This window comes from Balaenoptera borealis (assembly GCF_965194805.1).
Source record: "Balaenoptera borealis genome assembly, chromosome: 6".
Lineage (NCBI taxonomy): Eukaryota > Metazoa > Chordata > Mammalia > Artiodactyla > Balaenopteridae > Balaenoptera > Balaenoptera borealis.
In genome coordinates, this window is record NC_138863.1 from 93,428,004 (window position 1) to 93,455,816 (window position 27,813).

Genomic DNA, 27,813 nt, shown 5'->3' on the forward strand with positions numbered 1-27,813 from the left:
GTGGTCCTTATGTACAATGGAATATCACTCAGCCATGAATTCAACATCCTAAGGCTAGTAGCAGCATGATGAGAGGATTTAGGTACGACGACTCTAAGTGAAATAAGTCACACAGAAAAAGACACTTATCATAAGATATCACTTATAGAGGGAATGTAAAAACCGCTACACTTGAAGTGAATTACAAAACAGAACAGCGTCACACGTTTAGAAGACACACTATGGCTGCTTAACGGGAAAGGTGAGGTGGGGTGATACATAAAACAAGGGTTTCAAATAGGCTCAGATACCGTTCCATACACCCAATATGTAATAGACAAGACCTACTCCTTGCTCAGTGAAGTGGACTAAACACCCCCTGTTCACCGCCCAAGAATATATCTGACTAGTAAGAATCTTAAAACCAATGTATTGATATCCCTCTGTAAGTGAGTCAAGTGGGTGTAAAGCGGCATAAACACAGCAGTGAAAAGCAGCTAAACCCCATTATAAAAATCAATTACTTTTAAAAACCCGTGAAACAAAGACAGTGAAAGAGAGAGAAATTCTTACAAAATTCGTTCAGGGGCTGTGATGCCACCTGGATTGACCATCTCTAGACCCACAGCTGATTGAGACATAAGGGTGGACACTCTTGGGGCTGAGAGGTTTGGTGAGGTTGGGTGAGCAAACTCAGACCCTTTAAAGTAATACTGCGTGGTACCCATCCGATGGGTCCCAAATCTCCAGGTTCAAGGGCATCTTCCTACATCGAAAACATGCATGAGAAACCCAGAAGATGGTACACCGTGTGATCGGGAAAGGTTTCTAAAACACACCTCATTTCTCATCTCCTTGTGCTCGGGTTCGCCATTCCAGCCGCTTTACTAGCAATCTCCCTCCTTGGAGAATCAGCACCTTTAACCTCCTGTTCCGTACAGGTTGCAATTTGTCCTGAGGATGAACGGGAAGAGGGGGAACCAATGAGAGACTAGCTCTAGGTGTTGGGACAGGCACAGGTCACTCTATTTTCCCATCAGAAAGAAGAATTAATCACAGGCTCAGCCTGCCGCCGGGAAGCAGAACAGTGCCTGAAGCAATCCTGCGATTTTGTGGCAGCTCCCAAAAAAGCGAGTTGAAAAATGGAGGTCAGGGGCACTGCAATTCACAAACCTGCAGAGTTATAAATGATAACTCTCATCCACAAATATATTGAGGGAAGGCAACGAAGAGGATTTGAAAGCAAGGCAGAATGGCAGGAAACAGATTTCAGGAGGTACATTCGAATCGCCTTTAAAGCACAGGAAAAGCCGTAAAAACTCGACAATGATGCCCTTGGCCAAAAAGGGCGTAGGCGTTTTTTCCTGAATATATTCAGGAAAGAACGCCTACGCCCTTTTTGGCCAACCAAGCAACCTGGAAAGGCAAATCAGCGCTACAAAGAAGTCTCGCTTCCCATCGATCAAAAGGGCCATGCTGAATAAAGTGTCAAAACCAGAAATGCAGAAAATGTCATGGAGAAATGGGAGCCTTGCTACGCTGATGGGCAGGATGTAAACTGAGAACAGCCACTCTGGCCAAGTGCACGGTGTGTCGTGAAACATCTACAAAACACAGCTTAGAGAGCATAGGGCACTTCCCCTCGTGGGCGTATAAAATCGGAAAACTAAAAATCAGCAAGATACAGGCACCCCAAATTTAGGGCTGCTCTGTTTACAAGAACCTCCACTTCAGTACACCTTAAATATGCCAGGATAGAGAAAAATGGATAAAGAAATTGTGGTACTTACGTATAATGGAATATCACTCAGCCATGAAATCAATATCATACGGCTAGTAGCAGCATGATGAGTGGATTTAGGTACGATGTTTCTAAGTGAAATAAGTCACACAGAAAAAGACACTTATCATAAGATATCACTTATAGAGGGAAAGTAAAAACCGCTACACATTACCTGATTACAGAACAGAACAGAGTCACACATTTAGAAAACACTGGATGGCTGCTTAACTGGAAAGGTGAGGTGGGGTGTGGCATAAAACAAGGGTTTGAAATTAGCACACATACCGTTCCATAAACCAAATATGTAACAGACAAGACCTACCCCTTGCTCAGTGAACTGGACTCAACACCCCCTATTCACCGCCCAAGAATATATCTGACTAGTAAGAATCTTCAAAGCTATGTATTGATATCTCTCTGTAACTGAATCAAGTGGGTGTAAAGCGGCATAAACACAGCAGTGAAAATCAGCTAAACCCCATTATAAAAATAAATTACCAAAAGAACTCCAACAGAGACAGTGAAAGAGAGAGAAATTCGTACAAAGTCCGTTCAGGGGCAGTGAAGCAACCTGGATCGACCATATCTAGACCCACAGCTGGATTTGACATAAGGCTGGACACTCTTGGGGCTGAGAGGATTGGTGAGGTTGGGTGAGCAAACGCCTACCCTTTAAAGTAACAGTGCGTGGTACCCATTCTATGGGTCCCAAATCTCCAGGTTCAAGGGAATCTTCCTACAGCGAAAACATGCATGGGAAACCCAGTGGATGTTATACAGTGTGATCGAGAAAGGTTTCTGAAACGCACCTCATTTCTCATCTCCTTGTGCTCGGGTTCGCCATTCCAGCCGCTTTACTAACAATCTCCCCACTTGGAGAGTCAGCACGTTTAACCTCCTGTTTCGTACAGGTCGCAGTTTGTCCTGAGGATGAATGGGAAGAGGGGGAACCCATGAGAGGCTAGCTCTAGGTGTTGGGACATGTATAGGTCACTCTAATTTCCCATCAGGAAGAAGAATTAACCACAGGCTCAGCCTGCCCCACGGAACCAGAATAGGGCCTTAAGCAATCGTGCGCTTTTGCGGCCAGCTTCCAAAAAAGCGAGTTGAAAAACGGAGCTCAGGGGCACTGCAATTCACAATCCTGTAGAGTTATAAATGGTAACTCTCGTCCAAAAATATACTGAAGGAAGGCAACGAAGAGGATTTGAAAGCAAGGCAGAACTGCAGGAAACTTATATAGTTTATATGTTAAGTGTTTATATACATTTAACATACATTAGCCTATTTAGGTTAGCGCCATAATCCTAATGTTTCCATCCTTCCACCTTTCATTTTGGTTAACCATTAGTTTGTTTTATAAGTCTGTGAGTGTCTTTTTCTGTGGAAGTATGTTCATTGGTAGCAATCTTAGGATAACTTGTATAAATGATATCATAGGATATTTGTCATTCCCTTTTGACTTACTTTACCTAATATGATTATTTCTAGGCTCATTTTTAATCCTGAAAACGGCACTCTTCGTTTTCTTCCCGAGGCTACTATTCCATTCTGTACATACACCACTTCTTCTTTGCCAATTCATCTGTTTATGGACCTTTTTTTTGCTTCCATGTCTTGGCTATTTCAATATTGCTGCAGTGCACATTTGCCTGCCTCTGTCTTTCCGATTCTGGTGGTCTTAGATTATAGGCCCAAAACGTGCCCTGCCACGTCATCTGGTAGCTCAATTTTTACCCTTTAAAGCAGCTCCATTCAGTTTTTGTTAGTGCTGTTACCACTTTACATCCCACCAGCTGCTAGAAGGTACAAAGTTCTCTAAAACCCCTTCAGCATTTATAGTTTGTAGACGTTTTGCTGATGGTCCTTTGACTGGTGTGAGCTGAAACCTTTTTGGAGGTTGGATTTGCATGTGGCTAACAATTCCTTATACTGAGCTTTAGGCATGTCCTTTTTTTCTTTTCCTCTTTTTTTTTTAGAGTGAGTACAACTTCTCTCTTCATATTGACTTCTTGAAAAATTTGTCATGTGTTGAATTTTCTTGCCTATTCCCTACCCCAGGGCATTTTTTGAGGGGAGGTGTCATTTACAGCCCTGCAGTCCTTGTGACTCTTAAGCAACCATTAGCACTGCGTTTAAAGCTGCTGTTGTGAGAAACAGCCACAAGGCGGCAGCATTATTACGTTCTCAACCCTTGTTACTAGGGCAACAGAGTCTTCCTGGAGGTAGTGTTCCGAGGTTCTATATTAGAGAGGAATGTGCGGGGACAAGCCCCCAGATTTCAGGAGGTAGATACGAATCGCCTTTAGAGCACATGAAAAGCGGCAAAACGTCGACAATGATGCACTTGGCCAAAAAGGGCGTATGCGTTTTTTCCTGAATATATTCAGGAAAAAACGCATACGCCCTTTTTGGCCAACCAAGCAAGCCGGAAAGGCAAATCAGCACTACAAATAAGTCTCGCTTCCCATCCGTCCAAAGGCCATCCAAAACAGTGTAAAAACCAGAAGTGCAGGACAGGCCAGGGAGAAAAGGGAGCCTTGTTAGGCTGATGGGAGGGATGTAAATTGCCAACGGCCACTCTGGAGAAGTGCATGGTGTTTCCTAAAATATCTAAAAAACACAGCTAGAGAGCATAGGGCCCTTCCACTCGTGGGCGTATAAAATGGGAAAACTAAAAATCAACAAGACACAGGCACCCCAAAGTTTAGGCCTGCTCTGTTTACAAGAACCTCCAGTTCAGTACACCTTAAATATGCCAGGATAGAGAAAAATGGATAAAGAAGTGTGGTACTTATGTACAATGGAATATCACTCAGCCATGAAATCAATGTCATATGGCTACTAGCAGCATGATGAGTGGATTTAGGTACGACAATTCTAAGTGAAATAAGTCACACAGAAAAAGACACTTATCATAAGATATCACTTATAGAGGGAAAGTAAAAATCGCTACACATGACCTGATTACAAAACAGAACAGAGTCACACATTTAGAAAACACTGGATGGCTGCTTAACTGGAAAGGTGAGTTGGGGTGAGGCATAAAACGAGGGTTTGAAATTAGCACACATACCGTTCCATAAACCAAATATGTAACAGACAACACCTACCCCTTGCTCAGTGAACTGGACTCAATGCCCCCTATTCACCGCACAAGAGTATATCTGACTAGTAAGAATCTTCAAACCTATGTATTGATATCTCTCTGTAAGTGAGTCAAGTGGGTGTAAAGCGGCATAAACACAGCAGTGAAAATCAGCTAAACCCCATTATAAAAATAGATTACAAAGAAAACCCCAACAAAGACAGTGAAAGAGAGAGAAATTCGTACAAAGTTCGTTCAGGGGCAGTGAAGCATCCTGGATCGACCATATCTAGACCCACAGCTGATTGAGACATAAGGGTGGACACTCTTGGGGCTGAGAGGTTTGGTGAGGTTGGGTGAGCAAACGCAGACCCTTTAAAGTAACACTGCGTGGTACCCATCCCATGGGTTCCAAATCTCCAGGTTCAAGGGCATCTTCCTACATCGAAAACATGCATGAGAAACCCAGAAGATGGTACACCGTGTGATCGGGAAAGGTTTCTAAAACGCACCTCATTTCTCATCTCCTTGTGCTCGGGTTCGCCATTCCGGCCGCTTTACTAGCAATCTCCCTCCTTGGAGAATCAGCACCTTTAACCTCCTGTTCCGTACAGGTTGCAATTTGTCCTGAGGATGAACGGGAAGAGGGGGAACCAATGAGAGACTAGTTCTAGGTGTTGGGACAGGCACAGGTCACTCTATTTTCCCATCAGGAAGAAGAATTAACCACAGGCTCAGCCTGACCCCGGAACCACAATAGGGCCTGATGCAATCCTGAGCTTTTGCGGCCAGCTCCCAAGAAAGCGAGTTGAATAATGGAGCTCAGGGGCACTGCCATTCACAAACCTGCAGTTATAAAAGATAACTCTCATCCACAAATATATTGAGGGAAGGCAACGAAGAGGATTTGAAAGCAAGGCAGAATGGCAGGAAACAGATTTCAGGGGGTAGATTCGAATCGCCTTTAAATCACATGAAAAGCGGCAAAACGTCGACAATGATGCCTTTGGCCAAAAAGGGCGTAGGCGTTTTTTTCCTGAATATATTCAGGAAAAAACGCCTACGCCCTTTTTGGCCAACCAAGCAACCTGGAAAGGCAAATCAGCGCTACAAAGAAGTCTCGCTTCCCATCGATCAAAAGGGCCATGCTGAATAAAGTGTCAAAACCAGAAATGCAGAAAATGTCATGGAGAAATGGGAGCCTTGCTACGCTGATGGGCAGGATGTAAACTGAGAACAGCCACTCTGGCCAAGTGCACGGTGTGTCGTGAAACATCTACAAAACACAGCTTAGAGAGCATAGGGCACTTCCCCTCGTGGGCGTATAAAATCGGAAAACTAAAAATCAGCAAGATACAGGCACCCCAAATTTAGGGCTGCTCTGTTTACAAGAACCTCCACTTCAGGACACCTTAAATATGCCAGGATAGAGAAAAATGGATAAAGAAATTGTGGTACTTACGTATAATGGAATATCACTCAGCCATGAAATCAATATCATACGGCTAGTAGCAGCATGATGAGGGGATTTAGGTACGATGTTTCTAAGTGAAATAAGTCACACAGAAAAAGACACTTATCATAAGATATCACTTATAGAGGGAAAGTAAAAATCGCTACACATTACCTGATTACAGAACAGAACAGAGTCACACATTTAGAAAACACTGGATGGCTGCTTAACTGGAAAGGTGAGGTGGGGTGTGGCATAAAACAAGGGTTTGAAATTAGCACACATACCGTTCCATAAACCAAATATGTAACAGACAAGACCTATCCCTTGCTCAGGGAACTGGACTCAACACCCCCTATTCACCGCCCAAGAATATATCTGACTAGTAAGAATCTTCAAAGCTATGTATTGATATCTCTCTGTAACTGAATCAAGTGGGTGTAAAGCGGCATAAACACAGCAGTGAAAATCAGCTAAACCCCATTATAAAAATAAATTACCAAAAGAACTCCAACAGAGACAGTGAAAGAGAGAGAAATTCGTACAAAGTTCGTTCAGGGGCAGTGAAGCAACCTGGATCGACCATATCTAGACCCACAGCTGGATTTGACATAAGGCTGGACACTCTTGGGGCTGAGAGGATTGGTGAGGTTGGGTGAGCAAACGCCTACCCTTTAAAGTAACAGTGCGTGGCACCCATTCTATGGGTCCCAAATCTCCAGGTTCAAGGGAATCTTCCTACAGCGAAAACATGCATGGGAAACCCAGTGGATGTTATACAGTGTGATCGAGAAAGGTTTCTGAAACGCACCTCATTTCTCATCTCCTTGTGCTCGGGTTCGCCATTCCAGCCGCTTTACTAACAATCTCCCCACTTGGAGAGTCAGCACGTTTAACCTCCTGTTTCGTACAGGTTGCAGTTTGTCCTGAGGATGAATGGGAAGAGGGGGAACCCATGAGAGGCTAGCTCTAGGTGTTGGGACATGTATAGGTCACTCTAATTTCCCATCAGGAAGAAGAATTAACCACAGGCTCAGCCTGCCCCACGGAACCAGAATAGGGCCTTAAGCAATCGTGCGCTTTTGCGGCCAGCTTCCAAAAAAGCGAGTTGAAAAACGGAGCTCAGGGGCACTGCAATTCACAATCCTGTAGAGTTATAAATGGTAACTCTCGTCCAAAAATATACTGAAGGAAGGCAACGAAGAGGATTTGAAAGCAAGGCAGAACTGCAGGAAACTTATATAGTTTATATGTTAAGTGTTTATATACATTTAACATACATTAGCCTATTTAGGTTAGCGCCATAATCCTAATGTTTCCATCCTTCCACCTTTCATTTTGGTTAACCATTAGTTTGTTTTATAAGTCTGTGAGTGTCTTTTTCTGTGGAAGTATGTTCATTGGTAGCAATCTTAGGATAACTTGTATAAATGATATCATAGGATATTTGTCATTCCCTTTTGACTTACTTTACCTAATATGATTATTTCTAGGCTCATTTTTAATCCTGAAAACGGCACTCTTCGTTTTCTTCCCGAGGCTACTATTCCATTCTGTACATACACCACTTCTTCTTTGCCAATTCATCTGTTTATGGACCTTTTTTTTGCTTCCATGTCTTGGCTATTTCAATATTGCTGCAGTGCACATTTGCCTGCCTCTGTCTTTCCGATTCTGGTGGTCTTAGATTATAGGCCCAAAACGTGCCCTGCCACGTCATCTGGTAGCTCAATTTTTACCTTTTAAAGCAGCTCCATTCAGTTTTTGTTAGTGCTGTTACCACTTTACATCCCACCAGCTGCTAGAAGGTACAAAGTTCTCTAAAACCCCTTCAGCATTTATAGTTTGTAGACGTTTTGCTGATGGTCCTTTGACTGGTGTGAGCTGAAACCTTTTTGGAGGTTGGATTTGCATGTGGCTAACAATTCCTTATACTGAGCTTTAGGCATGTCCTTTTTTTCTTTTCCTCTTTTTTTTTAGAGTGAGTACAACTTCTCTCTTCATATTGACTTCTTGAAAAATTTGTCATGTGTTGAATTTTCTTGCCTATTCCCTACCCCAGGGCATTTTTTGAGGGGAGGTGTCATTTACAGCCCTGCAGTCCTTGTGACTCTTAAGCAACCATTAGCACTGCGTTTAAAGCTGCTGTTGTGAGAAACAGCCACAAGGCGGCAGCATTATTACGTTCTCAACCCTTGTTACTAGGGCAACAGAGTCTTCCTGGAGGTAGTGTTCCGAGGTTCTATATTAGAGAGGAATGTGCGGGGACAAGCCCCCAGATTTCAGGAGGTAGATACGAATCGCCTTTAGAGCACATGAAAAGCGGCAAAACGTCGACAATGATGCACTTGGCCAAAAAGGGCGTATGCGTTTTTTCCTGAATATATTCAGGAAAAAACGCATACGCCCTTTTTGGCCAACCAAGCAAGCCGGAAAGGCAAATCAGCACTACAAATAAGTCTCGCTTCCCATCCGTCCAAAGCCCATCCAAAACAGTGTAAAAACCAGAAGTGCAGGACAGGCCAGGGAGAAAAGGGAGCCTTGTTAGGCTGATGGGAGGGATGTAAATTGCCAACGGCCACTCTGGAGAAGTGCATGGTGTTTCCTAAAATATCTAAAAAACACAGCTAGAGAGCATAGGGCCCTTCCACTCGTGGGCGTATAAAATGGGAAAACTAAAAATCAACAAGACACAGGCACCCCAAAGTTTAGGCCTGCTCTGTTTACAAGAACCTCCAGTTCAGTACACCTTAAATATGCCAGGATAGAGAAAAATGGATAAAGAAGTGTGGTACTTATGTACAATGGAATATCACTCAGCCATGAAATCAATGTCATACGGCTAGTAGCAGCATGATGAGTGGATTTAGGTACGATGTTTCTAAGTGAAATAAGTCACACAGAAAAAGACACTTATCATAAGATATCACTTATAGAGGGAAAGTAAAAATCGCTACACATGACCTGATTACAAAACAGAACAGAGTCACACATTTAGAAAACACTGGATGGCTGCTTAACTGGAAAGGTGAGTTGGGGTGAGGCATAAAACGAGGGTTTGAAATTAGCACACATACCGTTCCATAAACCAAATATGTAACAGACAACACCTACCCCTTGCTCAGTGAACTGGACTCAATGCCCCCTATTCACCGCACAAGAGTATATCTGACTAGTAAGAATCTTCAAACCTATGTATTGATATCTCTCTGTAAGTGAGTCAAGTGGGTGTAAAGCGGCATAAACACAGCAGTGAAAATCAGCTAAACCCCATTATAAAAATAGATTACAAAAAAAACCCCAACAAAGACAGTGAAAGAGAGAGAAATTCGTACAAAGTTCGTTCAGGGGCAGTGAAGCATCCTGGATCGACCATATCTAGACCCACAGCTGATTGAGACATAAGGGTGGACACTCTTGGGGCTGAGAGGTTTGGTGAGGTTGGGTGAGCAAACGCAGACCCTTTAAAGTAACACTGCGTGGTACCCATCCCATGGGTTCCAAATCTCCAGGTTCAAGGGCATCTTCCTACATCGAAAACATGCATGAGAAATCCAGAAGATGGTACACCGTGTGATCGGGAAAGGTTTCTAAAACGCACCTCATTTCTCATCTCCTTGTGCTCGGGTTCGCCATTCCGGCCGCTTTACTAGCAATCTCCCTCCTTGGAGAATCAGCACCTTTAACCTCCTGTTCCGTACAGGTTGCAATTTGTCCTGAGGATGAACGGGAAGAGGGGGAACCAATGAGAGACTAGTTCTAGGTGTTGGGACAGGCACAGGTCACTCTATTTTCCCATCAGGAAGAAGAATTAACCACAGGCTCAGCCTGACCCCGGAACCACAATAGGGCCTGATGCAATCCTGAGCTTTTGCGGCCAGCTCCCAAGAAAGCGAGTTGAATAATGGAGCTCAGGGGCACTGCCATTCACAAACCTGCAGTTATAAAAGATAACTCTCATCCACAAATATATTGAGGGAAGGCAACGAAGAGGATTTGAAAGCAAGGCAGAATGGCAGGAAACAGATTTCAGGGGGTAGATTCGAATCGCCTTTAAATCACATGAAAAGCGGCAAAACGTCGACAATGATGCCCTTGGCCAAAAAGGGCGTAGGCGTTTTTTTCCTGAATATATTCAGGAAAAAACGCCTACGCCCTTTTTGGCCAACCAAGCAACCTGGAAAGGCAAATCAGCGCTACAAAGAAGTCTCGCTTCCCATCGATCAAAAGGGCCATGCTGAATAAAGTGTCAAAACCAGAAATGCAGAAAATGTCATGGAGAAATGGGAGCCTTGCTACGCTGATGGGCAGGATGTAAACTGAGAACAGCCACTCTGGCCAAGTGCACGGTGTGTCGTGAAACATCTACAAAACACAGCTTAGAGAGCATAGGGCACTTCCCCTCGTGGGCGTATAAAATCGGAAAACTAAAAATCAGCAAGATACAGGCACCCCAAATTTAGGGCTGCTCTGTTTACAAGAACCTCCACTTCAGGACACCTTAAATATGCCAGGATAGAGAAAAATGGATAAAGAAATTGTGGTACTTACGTATAATGGAATATCACTCAGCCATGAAATCAATATCATACGGCTAGTAGCAGCATGATGAGTGGATTTAGGTACGATGTTTCTAAGTGAAATAAGTCACACAGAAAAAGACACTTATCATAAGATATCACTTATAGAGGGTAAGTAAAAATCGCTACACATTACCTGATTACAGAACAGAACAGAGTCACACATTTAGAAAACACTGGATGGCTGCTTAACTGGAAAGGTGAGGTGGGGTGTGGCATAAAACAAGGGTTTGAAATTAGCACACATACCGTTCCATAAACCAAATATGTAACAGACAAGACCTACCCCTTGCTCAGTGAACTGGACTCAACACCCCCTATTCACCGCCCAAGAATATATCTGACTAGTAAGAATCTTCAAAGCTATGTATTGATATCTCTCTGTAACTGAATCAAGTGGGTGTAAAGCGGCATAAACACAGCAGTGAAAATCAGCTAAACCCCATTATAAAAATAAATTACCAAAAGAACTCCAACAGAGACAGTGAAAGAGAGAGAAATTCGTACAAAGTTCGTTCAGGGGCAGTGAAGCAACCTGGATCGACCATATCTAGACCCACAGCTGGATTTGACATAAGGCTGGACACTCTTGGGGCTGAGAGGATTGGTGAGGTTGGGTGAGCAAACGCCTACCCTTTAAAGTAACAGTGCGTGGCACCCATTCTATGGGTCCCAAATCTCCAGGTTCAAGGGAATCTTCCTACAGCGAAGACATGCATGGGAAACCCAGTGGATGTTATACAGTGTGATCGAGAAAGGTTTCTGAAACGCACCTCATTTCTCATCTCCTTGTGCTCGGGTTCGCCATTCCAGCCGCTTTACTAACAATCTCCCCACTTGGAGAGTCAGCACGTTTAACCTCCTGTTTCGTACAGGTCGCAGTTTGTCCTGAGGATGAATGGGAAGAGGGGGAACCCATGAGAGGCTAGCTCTAGGTGTTGGGACATGTATAGGTCACTCTAATTTCCCATCAGGAAGAAGAATTAACCACAGGCTCAGCCTGCCCCACGGAACCAGAATAGGGCCTTAAGCAATCGTGCGCTTTTGCGGCCAGCTTCCAAAAAAGCGAGTTGAAAAACGGAGCTCAGGGGCACTGCAATTCACAATCCTGTAGAGTTATAAATGGTAACTCTCGTCCAAAAATATACTGAAGGAAGGCAACGAAGAGGATTTGAAAGCAAGGCAGAACTGCAGGAAACTTATATAGTTTATATGTTAAGTGTTTATATACATTTAACATACATTAGCCTATTTAGGTTAGCCCCATAATCCTAATGTTTCCATCCTTCCACCTTTCATTTTGGTTAACCATTAGTTTGTTTTATAAGTCTGTGAGTGTCTTTTTCTGTGGAAGTATGTTCATTGGTAGCAATCTTAGGATAACTTGTATAAATGATATCATAGGATATTTGTCATTCCCTTTTGACTTACTTTACCTAATATGATTATTTCTAGGCTCATTTTTAATCCTGAAAACGGCACTCTTCGTTTTCTTCCTGAGGCTACTATTCCATTCTGTACATACACCACTTCTTCTTTGCCAATTCATCTGTTTATGGACCTTTTTTTTGCTTCCATGTCTTGGCTATTTCAATATTGCTGCAGTGCACATTTGCCTGCCTCTGTCTTTCCGATTCTGGTGGTCTTAGATTATAGGCCCAAAACGTGCCCTGCCACGTCATCTGGTAGCTCAATTTTTACCTTTTAAAGCAGCTCCATTCAGTTTTTGTTAGTGCTGTTACCACTTTACATCCCACCAGCTGCTAGAAGGTACAAAGTTCTCTAAAACCCCTTCAGCATTTATAGTTTGTAGACGTTTTGCTGATGGTCCTTTGACTGGTGTGAGCTGAAACCTTTTTGGAGGTTGGATTTGCATGTGGCTAACAATTCCTTATACTGAGCTTTAGGCATGTCCTTTTTTTCTTTTCCTCTTTTTTTTTTTTTAGAGTGAGTACAACTTCTCTCTTCATATTGACTTCTTGAAAAATTTGTCATGTGTTGAATTTTCTTGCCTATTCCCTACCCCAGGGCATTTTTTGAGGGGAGGTGTCATTTACAGCCCTGCAGTCCTTGTGACTCTTAAGCAACCATTAGCACTGCGTTTAAAGCTGCTGTTGTGAGAAACAGCCACAAGGCGGCAGCATTATTACGTTCTCAACCCTTGTTACTAGGGCAACAGAGTCTTCCTGGAGGTAGTGTTCCGAGGTTCTATATTAGAGAGGAATGTGCGGGGACAAGCCCCCAGATTTCAGGAGGTAGATACGAATCGCCTTTAGAGCACATGAAAAGCGGCAAAACGTCGACAATGATACACTTGGCCAAAAAGGGCGTATGCGTTTTTTCCTGAATATATTCAGGAAAAAACGCATACGCCCTTTTTGGCCAACCAAGCAAGCCGGAAAGGCAAATCAGCACTACAAATAAGTCTCGCTTCCCATCCGTCCAAAGGCCATCCAAAACAGTGTAAAAACCAGAAGTGCAGGACAGGCCAGGGAGAAAAGGGAGCCTTGTTAGGCTGATGGGAGGGATGTAAATTGCCAACGGCCACTCTGGAGAAGTGCATGGTGTTTCCTAAAATATCTAAAAAACACAGCTAGAGAGCATAGGGCCCTTCCACTCGTGGACGTATAAAATGGGAAAACTAAAAATCAACAAGACACAGGCACCCCAAAGTTTAGGCCTGCTCTGTTTACAAGAACCTCCAGTTCAGTACACCTTAAATATGCCAGGATAGAGAAAAATGGATAAAGAAATTGTGGTGCTTACGTATAATGGAATATCACTCAGCCATGAAATCAATATCATACGGCTAGTAGCAGCATGATGAGTGGATTTAGGTACGATGTTTCTAAGTGAAATAAGTCACACAGAAAAAGACACTTATCATAAGATATCACTTATAGAGGGAAAGTAAAAACCGCTACACATTACCTGATTACAGAACAGAACAGAGTCACACATTTAGAAAACACTGGATGGCTGCTTAACTGGAAAGGTGAGGTGGGGTGTGGCATAAAACAAGGGTTTGAAATTAGCACACATACCGTTCCATAAACCAAATATGTAACAGACAAGACCTACCCCTTGCTCAGTGAACTGGACTCAACACCCCCTATTCACCGCCCAAGAATATATCTGACTAGTAAGAATCTTCAAAGCTATGTATTGATATCTCTCTGTAACTGAATCAAGTGGGTGTAAAGCGGCATAAACACAGCAGTGAAAATCAGCTAAACCCCATTATAAAAATAAATTACCAAAAGAACTCCAACAGAGACAGTGAAAGAGAGAGAAATTCGTACAAAGTTCGTTCAGGGGCAGTGAAGCAACCTGGATCGACCATATCTAGACCCACAGCTGGATTTGACATAAGGCTGGACACTCTTGGGGCTGAGAGGATTGGTGAGGTTGGGTGAGCAAACGCCTACCCTTTAAAGTAACAGTGCGTGGTACCCATTCTATGGGTCCCAAATCTCCAGGTTCAAGGGAATCTTCCTACAGCGAAAACATGCATGGGAAACCCAGTGGATGTTATACAGTGTGATCGAGAAAGGTTTCTGAAACGCACCTCATTTCTCATCTCCTTGTGCTCGGGTTCGCCATTCCAGCCGCTTTACTAACAATCTCCCCACTTGGAGAGTCAGCACGTTTAACCTCCTGTTTCGTACAGGTCGCAGTTTGTCCTGAGGATGAATGGGAAGAGGGGGAACCCATGAGAGGCTAGCTCTAGGTGTTGGGACATGTATAGGTCACTCTAATTTCCCATCAGGAAGAAGAATTAACCACAGGCTCAGCCTGCCCCACGGAACCAGAATAGGGCCTTAAGCAATCGTGCGCTTTTGCGGCCAGCTTCCAAAAAAGCGAGTTGAAAAACGGAGCTCAGGGGCACTGCAATTCACAATCCTGTAGAGTTATAAATGGTAACTCTCGTCCAAAAATATACTGAAGGAAGGCAACGAAGAGGATTTGAAAGCAAGGCAGAACTGCAGGAAACTGATATAGTTTATATGTTAAGTGTTTATATACATTTAACATACATTAGCCTATTTAGGTTAGCGCCATAATCCTAATGTTTCCATCCTTCCACCTTTCATTTTGGTTAACCATTAGTTTGTTTTATAAGTCTGTGAGTGTCTTTTTCTGTGGAAGTATGTTCATTGGTAGCAATCTTAGGATAACTTGTATAAATGATATCATAGGATATTTGTCATTCCCTTTTGACTTACTTTACCTAATATGATTATTTCTAGGCTCATTTTTAATCCTGAAAACGGCACTCTTCGTTTTCTTCCCGAGGCTACTATTCCATTCTGTACATACACCACTTCTTCTTTGCCAATTCATCTGTTTATGGACCTTTTTTTTGCTTCCATGTCTTGGCTATTTCAATATTGCTGCAGTGCACATTTGCCTGCCTCTGTCTTTCCGATTCTGGTGGTCTTAGATTATAGGCCCAAAACGTGCCCTGCCACGTCATCTGGTAGCTCAATTTTTACCCTTTAAAGCAGCTCCATTCAGTTTTTGTTAGTGCTGTTACCACTTTACATCCCACCAGCTGCTAGAAGGTACAAAGTTCTCTAAAACCCCTTCAGCATTTATAGTTTGTAGACGTTTTGCTGATGGTCCTTTGACTGGTGTGAGCTGAAACCTTTTTGGAGGTTGGATTTGCATGTGGCTAACAATTCCTTATACTGAGCTTTAGGCATGTCCTTTTTTTCTTTTCCTCTTTTTTTTTTAGAGTGAGTACAACTTCTCTCTTCATATTGACTTCTTGAAAAATTTGTCATGTGTTGAATTTTCTTGCCTATTCCCTACCCCAGGGCATTTTTTGAGGGGAGGTGTCATTTACAGCCCTGCAGTCCTTGTGACTCTTAAGCAACCATTAGCACTGCGTTTAAAGCTGCTGTTGTGAGAAACAGCCACAAGGCGGCAGCATTATTACGTTCTCAACCCTTGTTACTAGGGCAACAGAGTCTTCCTGGAGGTAGTGTTCCGAGGTTCTATATTAGAGAGGAATGTGCGGGGACAAGCCCCCAGATTTCAGGAGGTAGATACGAATCGCCTTTAGAGCACATGAAAAGCGGCAAAACGTCGACAATGATGCACTTGGCCAAAAAGGGCGTATGCGTTTTTTCCTGAATATATTCAGGAAAAAACGCATACGCCCTTTTTGGCCAACCAAGCAAGCCGGAAAGGCAAATCAGCACTACAAATAAGTCTCGCTTCCCATCCGTCCAAAGGCCATCCAAAACAGTGTAAAAACCAGAAGTGCAGGACAGGCCAGGGAGAAAAGGGAGCCTTGTTAGGCTGATGGGAGGGATGTAAATTGCCAACGGCCACTCTGGAGAAGTGCATGGTGTTTCCTAAAATATCTAAAAAACACAGCTAGAGAGCATAGGGCCCTTCCACTCGTGGGCGTATAAAATGGGAAAACTAAAAATCAACAAGACACAGGCACCCCAAAGTTTAGGCCTGCTCTGTTTACAAGAACCTCCAGTTCAGTACACCTTAAATATGCCAGGATAGAGAAAAATGGATAAAGAAGTGTGGTACTTATGTACAATGGAATATCACTCAGCCATGAAATCAATGTCATATGGCTACTAGCAGCATGATGAGTGGATTTAGGTACGACAATTCTAAGTGAAATAAGTCACACAGAAAAAGACACTTATCATAAGATATCACTTATAGAGGGAAAGTAAAAATCGCTACACATGACCTGATTACAAAACAGAACAGAGTCACACATTTAGAAAACACTGGATGGCTGCTTAACTGGAAAGGTGAGTTGGGGTGAGGCATAAAACGAGGGTTTGAAATTAGCACACATACCGTTCCATAAACCAAATATGTAACAGACAACACCTACCCCTTGCTCAGTGAACTGGACTCAATGCCCCCTATTCACCGCACAAGAGTATATCTGACTAGTAAGAATCTTCAAACCTATGTATTGATATCTCTCTGTAAGTGAGTCAAGTGGGTGTAAAGCGGCATAAACACAGCAGTGAAAATCAGCTAAACCCCATTATAAAAATAGATTACAAAGAAAACCCCAACAAAGACAGTGAAAGAGAGAGAAATTCGTACAAAGTTCGTTCAGGGGCAGTGAAGCATCCTGGATCGACCATATCTAGACCCACAGCTGATTGAGACATAAGGGTGGACACTCTTGGGGCTGAGAGGTTTGGTGAGGTTGGGTGAGCAAACGCAGACCCTTTAAAGTAACACTGCGTGGTACCCATCCCATGGGTTCCAAATCTCCAGGTTCAAGGGCATCTTCCTACATCGAAAACATGCATGAGAAACCCAGAAGATGGTACACCGTGTGATCGGGAAAGGTTTCTAAAACGCACCTCATTTCTCATCTCCTTGTGCTCGGGTTCGCCATTCCGGCCGCTTTACTAGCAATCTCCCTCCTTGGAGAATCAGCACCTTTAACCTCCTGTTCCGTACAGGTTGCAATTTGTCCTGAGGATGAACGGGAAGAGGGGGAACCAATGAGAGACTAGTTCTAGGTGTTGGGACAGGCACAGGTCACTCTATTTTCCCATCAGGAAGAAGAATTAACCACAGGCTCAGCCTGACCCCGGAACCACAATAGGGCCTGATGCAATCCTGAGCTTTTGCGGCCAGCTCCCAAGAAAGCGAGTTGAATAATGGAGCTCAGGGGCACTGCCATTCACAAACCTGCAGTTATAAAAGATAACTCTCATCCACAAATATATTGAGGGAAGGCAACGAAGAGGATTTGAAAGCAAGGCAGAATGGCAGGAAACAGATTTCAGGGGGTAGATTCGAATCGCCTTTAAATCACATGAAAAGCGGCAAAACGTCGACAATGATGCCTTTGGCCAAAAAGGGCGTAGGCGTTTTTTTCCTGAATATATTCAGGAAAAAACGCCTACGCCCTTTTTGGCCAACCAAGCAACCTGGAAAGGCAAATCAGCGCTACAAAGAAGTCTCGCTTCCCATCGATCAAAAGGGCCATGCTGAATAAAGTGTCAAAACCAGAAATGCAGAAAATGTCATGGAGAAATGGGAGCCTTGCTACGCTGATGGGCAGGATGTAAACTGAGAACAGCCACTCTGGCCAAGTGCACGGTGTGTCGTGAAACATCTACAAAACACAGCTTAGAGAGCATAGGGCACTTCCCCTCGTGGGCGTATAAAATCGGAAAACTAAAAATCAGCAAGATACAGGCACCCCAAATTTAGGGCTGCTCTGTTTACAAGAACCTCCACTTCAGGACACCTTAAATATGCCAGGATAGAGAAAAATGGATAAAGAAATTGTGGTACTTACGTATAATGGAATATCACTCAGCCATGAAATCAATATCATACGGCTAGTAGCAGCATGATGAGGGGATTTAGGTACGATGTTTCTAAGTGAAATAAGTCACACAGAAAAAGACACTTATCATAAGATATCACTTATAGAGGGAAAGTAAAAATCGCTACACATTACCTGATTACAGAACAGAACAGAGTCACACATTTAGAAAACACTGGATGGCTGCTTAACTGGAAAGGTGAGGTGGGGTGTGGCATAAAACAAGGGTTTGAAATTAGCACACATACCGTTCCATAAACCAAATATGTAACAGACAAGACCTATCCCTTGCTCAGGGAACTGGACTCAACACCCCCTATTCACCGCCCAAGAATATATCTGACTAGTAAGAATCTTCAAAGCTATGTATTGATATCTCTCTGTAACTGAATCAAGTGGGTGTAAAGCGGCATAAACACAGCAGTGAAAATCAGCTAAACCCCATTATAAAAATAAATTACCAAAAGAACTCCAACAGAGACAGTGAAAGAGAGAGAAATTCGTACAAAGTTCGTTCAGGGGCAGTGAAGCAACCTGGATCGACCATATCTAGACCCACAGCTGGATTTGACATAAGGCTGGACACTCTTGGGGCTGAGAGGATTGGTGAGGTTGGGTGAGCAAACGCCTACCCTTTAAAGTAACAGTGCGTGGCACCCATTCTATGGGTCCCAAATCTCCAGGTTCAAGGGAATCTTCCTACAGCGAAAACATGCATGGGAAACCCAGTGGATGTTATACAGTGTGATCGAGAAAGGTTTCTGAAACGCACCTCATTTCTCATCTCCTTGTGCTCGGGTTCGCCATTCCAGCCGCTTTACTAACAATCTCCCCACTTGGAGAGTCAGCACGTTTAACCTCCTGTTTCGTACAGGTTGCAGTTTGTCCTGAGGATGAATGGGAAGAGGGGGAACCCATGAGAGGCTAGCTCTAGGTGTTGGGACATGTATAGGTCACTCTAATTTCCCATCAGGAAGAAGAATTAACCACAGGCTCAGCCTGCCCCACGGAACCAGAATAGGGCCTTAAGCAATCGTGCGCTTTTGCGGCCAGCTTCCAAAAAAGCGAGTTGAAAAACGGAGCTCAGGGGCACTGCAATTCACAATCCTGTAGAGTTATAAATGGTAACTCTCGTCCAAAAATATACTGAAGGAAGGCAACGAAGAGGATTTGAAAGCAAGGCAGAACTGCAGGAAACTTATATAGTTTATATGTTAAGTGTTTATATACATTTAACATACATTAGCCTATTTAGGTTAGCCCCATAATCCTAATGTTTCCATCCTTCCACCTTTCATTTTGGTTAACCATTAGTTTGTTTTATAAGTCTGTGAGTGTCTTTTTCTGTGGAAGTATGTTCATTGGTAGCAATCTTAGGATAACTTGTATAAATGATATCATAGGATATTTGTCATTCCCTTTTGACTTACTTTACCTAATATGATTATTTCTAGGCTCATTTTTAATCCTGAAAACGGCACTCTTCGTTTTCTTCCCGAGGCTACTATTCCATTCTGTACATACACCACTTCTTCTTTGCCAATTCATCTGTTTATGGACCTTTTTTTTGCTTCCATGTCTTGGCTATTTCAATATTGCTGCAGTGCACATTTGCCTGCCTCTGTCTTTCCGATTCTGGTGGTCTTAGATTATAGGCCCAAAACGTGCCCTGCCACGTCATCTGGTAGCTCAATTTTTACCTTTTAAAGCAGCTCCATTCAGTTTTTGTTAGTGCTGTTACCACTTTACATCCCACCAGCTGCTAGAAGGTACAAAGTTCTCTAAAACCCCTTCAGCATTTATAGTTTGTAGACGTTTTGCTGATGGTCCTTTGACTGGTGTGAGCTGAAACCTTTTTGGAGGTTGGATTTGCATGTGGCTAACAATTCCTTATACTGAGCTTTAGGCATGTCCTTTTTTTCTTTTCCTCTTTTTTTTTAGAGTGAGTACAACTTCTCTCTTCATATTGACTTCTTGAAAAATTTGTCATGTGTTGAATTTTCTTGCCTATTCCCTACCCCAGGGCATTTTTTGAGGGGAGGTGTCATTTACAGCCCTGCAGTCCTTGTGACTCTTAAGCAACCATTAGCACTGCGTTTAAAGCTGCTGTTGTGAGAAACAGCCACAAGGCGGCAGCATTATTACGTTCTCAACCCTTGTTACTAGGGCAACAGAGTCTTCCTGGAGGTAGTGTTCCGAGGTTCTATATTAGAGAGGAATGTGCGGGGACAAGCCCCCAGATTTCAGGAGGTAGATACGAATCGCCTTTAGAGCACATGAAAAGCGGCAAAACGTCGACAATGATGCACTTGGCCAAAAAGGGCGTATGCGTTTTTTCCTGAATATATTCAGGAAAAAACGCATACGCCCTTTTTGGCCAACCAAGCAAGCCGGAAAGGCAAATCAGCACTACAAATAAGTCTCGCTTCCCATCCGTCCAAAGCCCATCCAAAACAGTGTAAAAACCAGAAGTGCAGGACAGGCCAGGGAGAAAAGGGAGCCTTGTTAGGCTGATGGGAGGGATGTAAATTGCCAACGGCCACTCTGGAGAAGTGCATGGTGTTTCCTAAAATATCTAAAAAACACAGCTAGAGAGCATAGGGCCCTTCCACTCGTGGGCGTATAAAATGGGAAAACTAAAAATCAACAAGACACAGGCACCCCAAAGTTTAGGCCTGCTCTGTTTACAAGAACCTCCAGTTCAGTACACCTTAAATATGCCAGGATAGAGAAAAATGGATAAAGAAGTGTGGTACTTATGTACAATGGAATATCACTCAGCCATGAAATCAATGTCATACGGCTAGTAGCAGCATGATGAGTGGATTTAGGTACGATGTTTCTAAGTGAAATAAGTCACACAGAAAAAGACACTTATCATAAGATATCACTTATAGAGGGTAAGTAAAAACCGCTACACATGACCTGATTACAGAACAGAACAGAGTCACACATTTAGAAAACACTGGATGGCTGCTTAACTGGAAAGGTGAGGTGGGGTGTGGCATAAAACAAGGGTTTGAAATTAGCACACATACCGTTCCATAAACCAAATATGTAACAGACAAGACCTACCCCTTGCTCAGTGAACTGGACTCAACATCCCCTATTCACCGCCCAAGAATATATCTGACTAGTAAGAATCTTCAAAGCTATGTATTGATATCTCTCTGTAACTGAATCAAGTGGGTGTAAAGCGGCATAAACACAGCAGTGAAAATCAGCTAAACCCCATTATAAAAATAAATTACCAAAAGAACTCCAACAGAGACAGTGAAAGAGAGAGAAATTCGTACAAAGTTCGTTCAGGGGCAGTGAAGCAACCTGGATCGACCATATCTAGACCCACAGCTGGATTTGACATAAGGCTGGACACTCTTGGGGCTGAGAGGATTGGTGAGGTTGGGTGAGCAAACGCCTACCCTTTAAAGTAACAGTGCGTGGTACCCATTCTATGGGTCCCAAATCTCCAGGTTCAAGGGAATCTTCCTACAGCGAAAACATGCATGGGAAACCCAGTGGATGTTATACAGTGTGATCGAGAAAGGTTTCTGAAACGCACCTCATTTCTCATCTCCTTGTGCTCGGGTTCGCCATTCCAGCCGCTTTACTAACAATCTCCCCACTTGGAGAGTCAGCACGTTTAACCTCCTGTTTCGTACAGGTTGCAGTTTGTCCTGAGGATGAATGGGAAGAGGGGGAACCCATGAGAGGCTAGCTCTAGGTGTTGGGACATGTATAGGTCACTCTAATTTCCCATCAGGAAGAAGAATTAACCACAGGCTCAGCCTGCCCCACGGAACCAGAATAGGGCCTTAAGCAATCGTGCGCTTTTGCGGCCAGCTTCCAAAAAAGCGAGTTGAAAAACGGAGCTCAGGGGCACTGCAATTCACAATCCTGTAGAGTTATAAATGGTAACTCTCGTCCAAAAATATACTGAAGGAAGGCAACGAAGAGGATTTGAAAGCAAGGCAGAACTGCAGGAAACTTATATAGTTTATATGTTAAGTGTTTATATACATTTAACATACATTAGCCTATTTAGGTTAGCCCCATAATCCTAATGTTTCCATCCTTCCACCTTTCATTTTGGTTAACCATTAGTTTGTTTTATAAGTCTGTGAGTGTCTTTTTCTGTGGAAGTATGTTCATTGGTAGCAATCTTAGGATAACTTGTATAAATGATATCATAGGATATTTGTCATTCCCTTTTGACTTACTTTACCTAATATGATTATTTCTAGGCTCATTTTTAATCCTGAAAACGGCACTCTTCGTTTTCTTCCCGAGGCTACTATTCCATTCTGTACATACACCACTTCTTCTTTGCCAATTCATCTGTTTATGGACCTTTTTTTTGCTTCCATGTCTTGGCTATTTCAATATTGCTGCAGTGCACATTTGCCTGCCTCTGTCTTTCCGATTCTGGTGGTCTTAGATTATAGGCCCAAAACGTGCCCTGCCACGTCATCTGGTAGCTCAATTTTTACCTTTTAAAGCAGCTCCATTCAGTTTTTGTTAGTGCTGTTACCACTTTACATCCCACCAGCTGCTGGAAGGTACAAAGTTCTCTAAAACCCCTTCAGCATTTATAGTTTGTAGACGTTTTGCTGATGGTCCTTTGACTGGTGTGAGCTGAAACCTTTTTGGAGGTTGGATTTGCGTGTGGCTAACAATTCCTTATACTGAGCTTTAGGCATGTCCTTTTTTTCTTTTCCTCTTTTTTTTTTTAGAGTGAGTACAACTTCTCTCTTCATATTGACTTCTTGAAAAATTTGTCATGTGTTGAATTTTCTTGCCTATTCCCTACCCCAGGGCATTTTTTGAGGGGAGGTGTCATTTACAGCCCTGCAGTCCTTGTGACTCTTAAGCAACCATTAGCACTGCGTTTAAAGCTGCTGTTGTGAGAAACAGCCACAAGGCGGCAGCATTATTACGTTCTCAACCCTTGTTACTAGGGCAACAGAGTCTTCCTGGAGGTAGTGTTCCGAGGTTCTATATTAGAGAGGAATGTGCGGGGACAAGCCCCCAGATTTCAGGAGGTAGATACGAATCGCCTTTAGAGCACATGAAAAGCGGCAAAACGTCGACAATGATGCACTTGGCCAAAAAGGGCGTATGCGTTTTTTCCTGAATATATTCAGGAAAAAACGCATACGCCCTTTTTGGCCAACCAAGCAAGCCGGAAAGGCAAATCAGCACTACAAATAAGTCTCGCTTCCCATCCGTCCAAAGGCCATCCAAAACAGTGTAAAAACCAGAAGTGCAGGACAGGCCAGGGAGAAAAGGGAGCCTTGTTAGGCTGATGGGAGGGATGTAAATTGCCAACGGCCACTCTGGAGAAGTGCATGGTGTTTCCTAAAATATCTAAAAAACACAGCTAGAGAGCATAGGGCCCTTCCACTCGTGGACGTATAAAATGGGAAAACTAAAAATCAACAAGACACAGGCACCCCAAAGTTTAGGCCTGCTCTGTTTACAAGAACCTCCAGTTCAGTACACCTTAAATATGCCAGGATAGAGAAAAATGGATAAAGAAATTGTGGTACTTACGTATAATGGAATATCACTCAGCCATGAAATCAATGTCATATGGCTACTAGCAGCATGATGAGTGGATTTAGGTACGACAATTCTAAGTGAAATAAGTCACACAGAAAAAGACACTTATCATAAGATATCACTTATAGAGGGAAAGTAAAAATCGCTACACATGACCTGATTACAAAACAGAACAGAGTCACACATTTAGAAAACACTGGATGGCTGCTTAACTGGAAAGGTGAGTTGGGGTGAGGCATAAAACGAGGGTTTGAAATTAGCACACATACCGTTCCATAAACCAAATATGTAACAGACAACACCTACCCCTTGCTCAGTGAACTGGACTCAATGCCCCCTATTCACCGCACAAGAGTATATCTGACTAGTAAGAATCTTCAAACCTATGTATTGATATCTCTCTGTAAGTGAGTCAAGTGGGTGTAAAGCGGCATAAACACAGCAGTGAAAATCAGCTAAACCCCATTATAAAAATAGATTACAAAAAAAACCCCAACAAAGACAGTGAAAGAGAGAGAAATTCGTACAAAGTTCGTTCAGGGGCAGTGAAGCATCCTGGATCGACCATATCTAGACCCACAGCTGATTGAGACATAAGGGTGGACACTCTTGGGGCTGAGAGGTTTGGTGAGGTTGGGTGAGCAAACGCAGACCCTTTAAAGTAACACTGCGTGGTACCCATCCCATGGGTTCCAAATCTCCAGGTTCAAGGGCATCTTCCTACATCGAAAACATGCATGAGAAATCCAGAAGATGGTACACCGTGTGATCGGGAAAGGTTTCTAAAACGCACCTCATTTCTCATCTCCTTGTGCTCGGGTTCGCCATTCCGGCCGCTTTACTAGCAATCTCCCTCCTTGGAGAATCAGCACCTTTAACCTCCTGTTCCGTACAGGTTGCAATTTGTCCTGAGGATGAACGGGAAGAGGGGGAACCAATGAGAGACTAGTTCTAGGTGTTGGGACAGGCACAGGTCACTCTATTTTCCCATCAGGAAGAAGAATTAACCACAGGCTCAGCCTGACCCCGGAACCACAATAGGGCCTGATGCAATCCTGAGCTTTTGCGGCCAGCTCCCAAGAAAGCGAGTTGAATAATGGAGCTCAGGGGCACTGCCATTCACAAACCTGCAGTTATAAAAGATAACTCTCATCCACAAATATATTGAGGGAAGGCAACGAAGAGGATTTGAAAGCAAGGCAGAATGGCAGGAAACAGATTTCAGGGGGTAGATTCGAATCGCCTTTAAATCACATGAAAAGCGGCAAAACGTCGACAATGATGCCCTTGGCCAAAAAGGGCGTAGGCGTTTTTTTCCTGAATATATTCAGGAAAAAACGCCTACGCCCTTTTTGGCCAACCAAGCAACCTGGAAAGGCAAATCAGCGCTACAAAGAAGTCTCGCTTCCCATCGATCAAAAGGGCCATGCTGAATAAAGTGTCAAAACCAGAAATGCAGAAAATGTCATGGAGAAATGGGAGCCTTGCTACGCTGATGGGCAGGATGTAAACTGAGAACAGCCACTCTGGCCAAGTGCACGGTGTGTCGTGAAACATCTACAAAACACAGCTTAGAGAGCATAGGGCACTTCCCCTCGTGGGCGTATAAAATCGGAAAACGAAAAATCAGCAAGATACAGGCACCCCAAATTTAGGGCTGCTCTGTTTACAAGAACCTCCACTTCAGTACACCTTAAATATGCCAGGATAGAGAAAAATGGATAAAGAAATTGTGGTACTTACGTATAATGGAATATCACTCAGCCATGAAATCAATATCATACGGCTAGTAGCAGCATGATGAGTGGATTTAGGTACGATGTTTCTAAGTGAAATAAGTCACACAGAAAAAGACACTTATCATAAGATATCACTTATAGAGGGTAAGTAAAAATCGCTACACATTACCTGATTACAGAACAGAACAGAGTCACACATTTAGAAAACACTGGATGGCTGCTTAACTGGAAAGGTGAGGTGGGGTGTGGCATAAAACAAGGGTTTGAAATTAGCACACATACCGTTCCATAAACCAAATATGTAACAGACAAGACCTACCCCTTGCTCAGTGAACTGGACTCAACACCCCCTATTCACCGCCCAAGAATATATCTGACTAGTAAGAATCTTCAAAGCTATGTATTGATATCTCTCTGTAACTGAATCAAGTGGGTGTAAAGCGGCATAAACACAGCAGTGAAAATCAGCTAAACCCCATTATAAAAATAAATTACCAAAAGAACTCCAACAGAGACAGTGAAAGAGAGAGAAATTCGTACAAAGTTCGTTCAGGGGCAGTGAAGCAACCTGGATCGACCATATCTAGACCCACAGCTGGATTTGACATAAGGCTGGACACTCTTGGGGCTGAGAGGATTGGTGAGGTTGGGTGAGCAAACGCCTACCCTTTAAAGTAACAGTGCGTGGCACCCATTCTATGGGTCCCAAATCTCCAGGTTCAAGGGAATCTTCCTACAGCGAAGACATGCATGGGAAACCCAGTGGATGTTATACAGTGTGATCGAGAAAGGTTTCTGAAACGCACCTCATTTCTCATCTCCTTGTGCTCGGGTTCGCCATTCCAGCCGCTTTACTAACAATCTCCCCACTTGGAGAGTCAGCACGTTTAACCTCCTGTTTCGTACAGGTCGCAGTTTGTCCTGAGGATGAATGGGAAGAGGGGGAACCCATGAGAGGCTAGCTCTAGGTGTTGGGACATGTATAGGTCACTCTAATTTCCCATCAGGAAGAAGAATTAACCACAGGCTCAGCCTGCCCCACGGAACCAGAATAGGGCCTTAAGCAATCGTGCGCTTTTGCGGCCAGCTTCCAAAAAAGCGAGTTGAAAAACGGAGCTCAGGGGCACTGCAATTCACAATCCTGTAGAGTTATAAATGGTAACTCTCGTCCAAAAATATACTGAAGGAAGGCAACGAAGAGGATTTGAAAGCAAGGCAGAACTGCAGGAAACTTATATAGTTTATATGTTAAGTGTTTATATACATTTAACATACATTAGCCTATTTAGGTTAGCCCCATAATCCTAATGTTTCCATCCTTCCACCTTTCATTTTGGTTAACCATTAGTTTGTTTTATAAGTCTGTGAGTGTCTTTTTCTGTGGAAGTATGTTCATTGGTAGCAATCTTAGGATAACTTGTATAAATGATATCATAGGATATTTGTCATTCCCTTTTGACTTACTTTACCTAATATGATTATTTCTAGGCTCATTTTTAATCCTGAAAACGGCACTCTTCGTTTTCTTCCTGAGGCTACTATTCCATTCTGTACATACACCACTTCTTCTTTGCCAATTCATCTGTTTATGGACCTTTTTTTTGCTTCCATGTCTTGGCTATTTCAATATTGCTGCAGTGCACATTTGCCTGCCTCTGTCTTTCCGATTCTGGTGGTCTTAGATTATAGGCCCAAAACGTGCCCTGCCACGTCATCTGGTAGCTCAATTTTTACCTTTTAAAGCAGCTCCATTCAGTTTTTGTTAGTGCTGTTACCACTTTACATCCCACCAGCTGCTAGAAGGTACAAAGTTCTCTAAAACCCCTTCAGCATTTATAGTTTGTAGACGTTTTGCTGATGGTCCTTTGACTGGTGTGAGCTGAAACCTTTTTGGAGGTTGGATTTGCATGTGGCTAACAATTCCTTATACTGAGCTTTAGGCATGTCCTTTTTTTCTTTTCCTCTTTTTTTTTTTTAGAGTGAGTACAACTTCTCTCTTCATATTGACTTCTTGAAAAATTTGTCATGTGTTGAATTTTCTTGCCTATTCCCTACCCCAGGGCATTTTTTGAGGGGAGGTGTCATTTACAGCCCTGCAGTCCTTGTGACTCTTAAGCAACCATTAGCACTGCGTTTAAAGCTGCTGTTGTGAGAAACAGCCACAAGGCGGCAGCATTATTACGTTCTCAACCCTTGTTACTAGGGCAACAGAGTCTTCCTGGAGGTAGTGTTCCGAGGTTCTATATTAGAGAGGAATGTGCGGGGACAAGCCCCCAGATTTCAGGAGGTA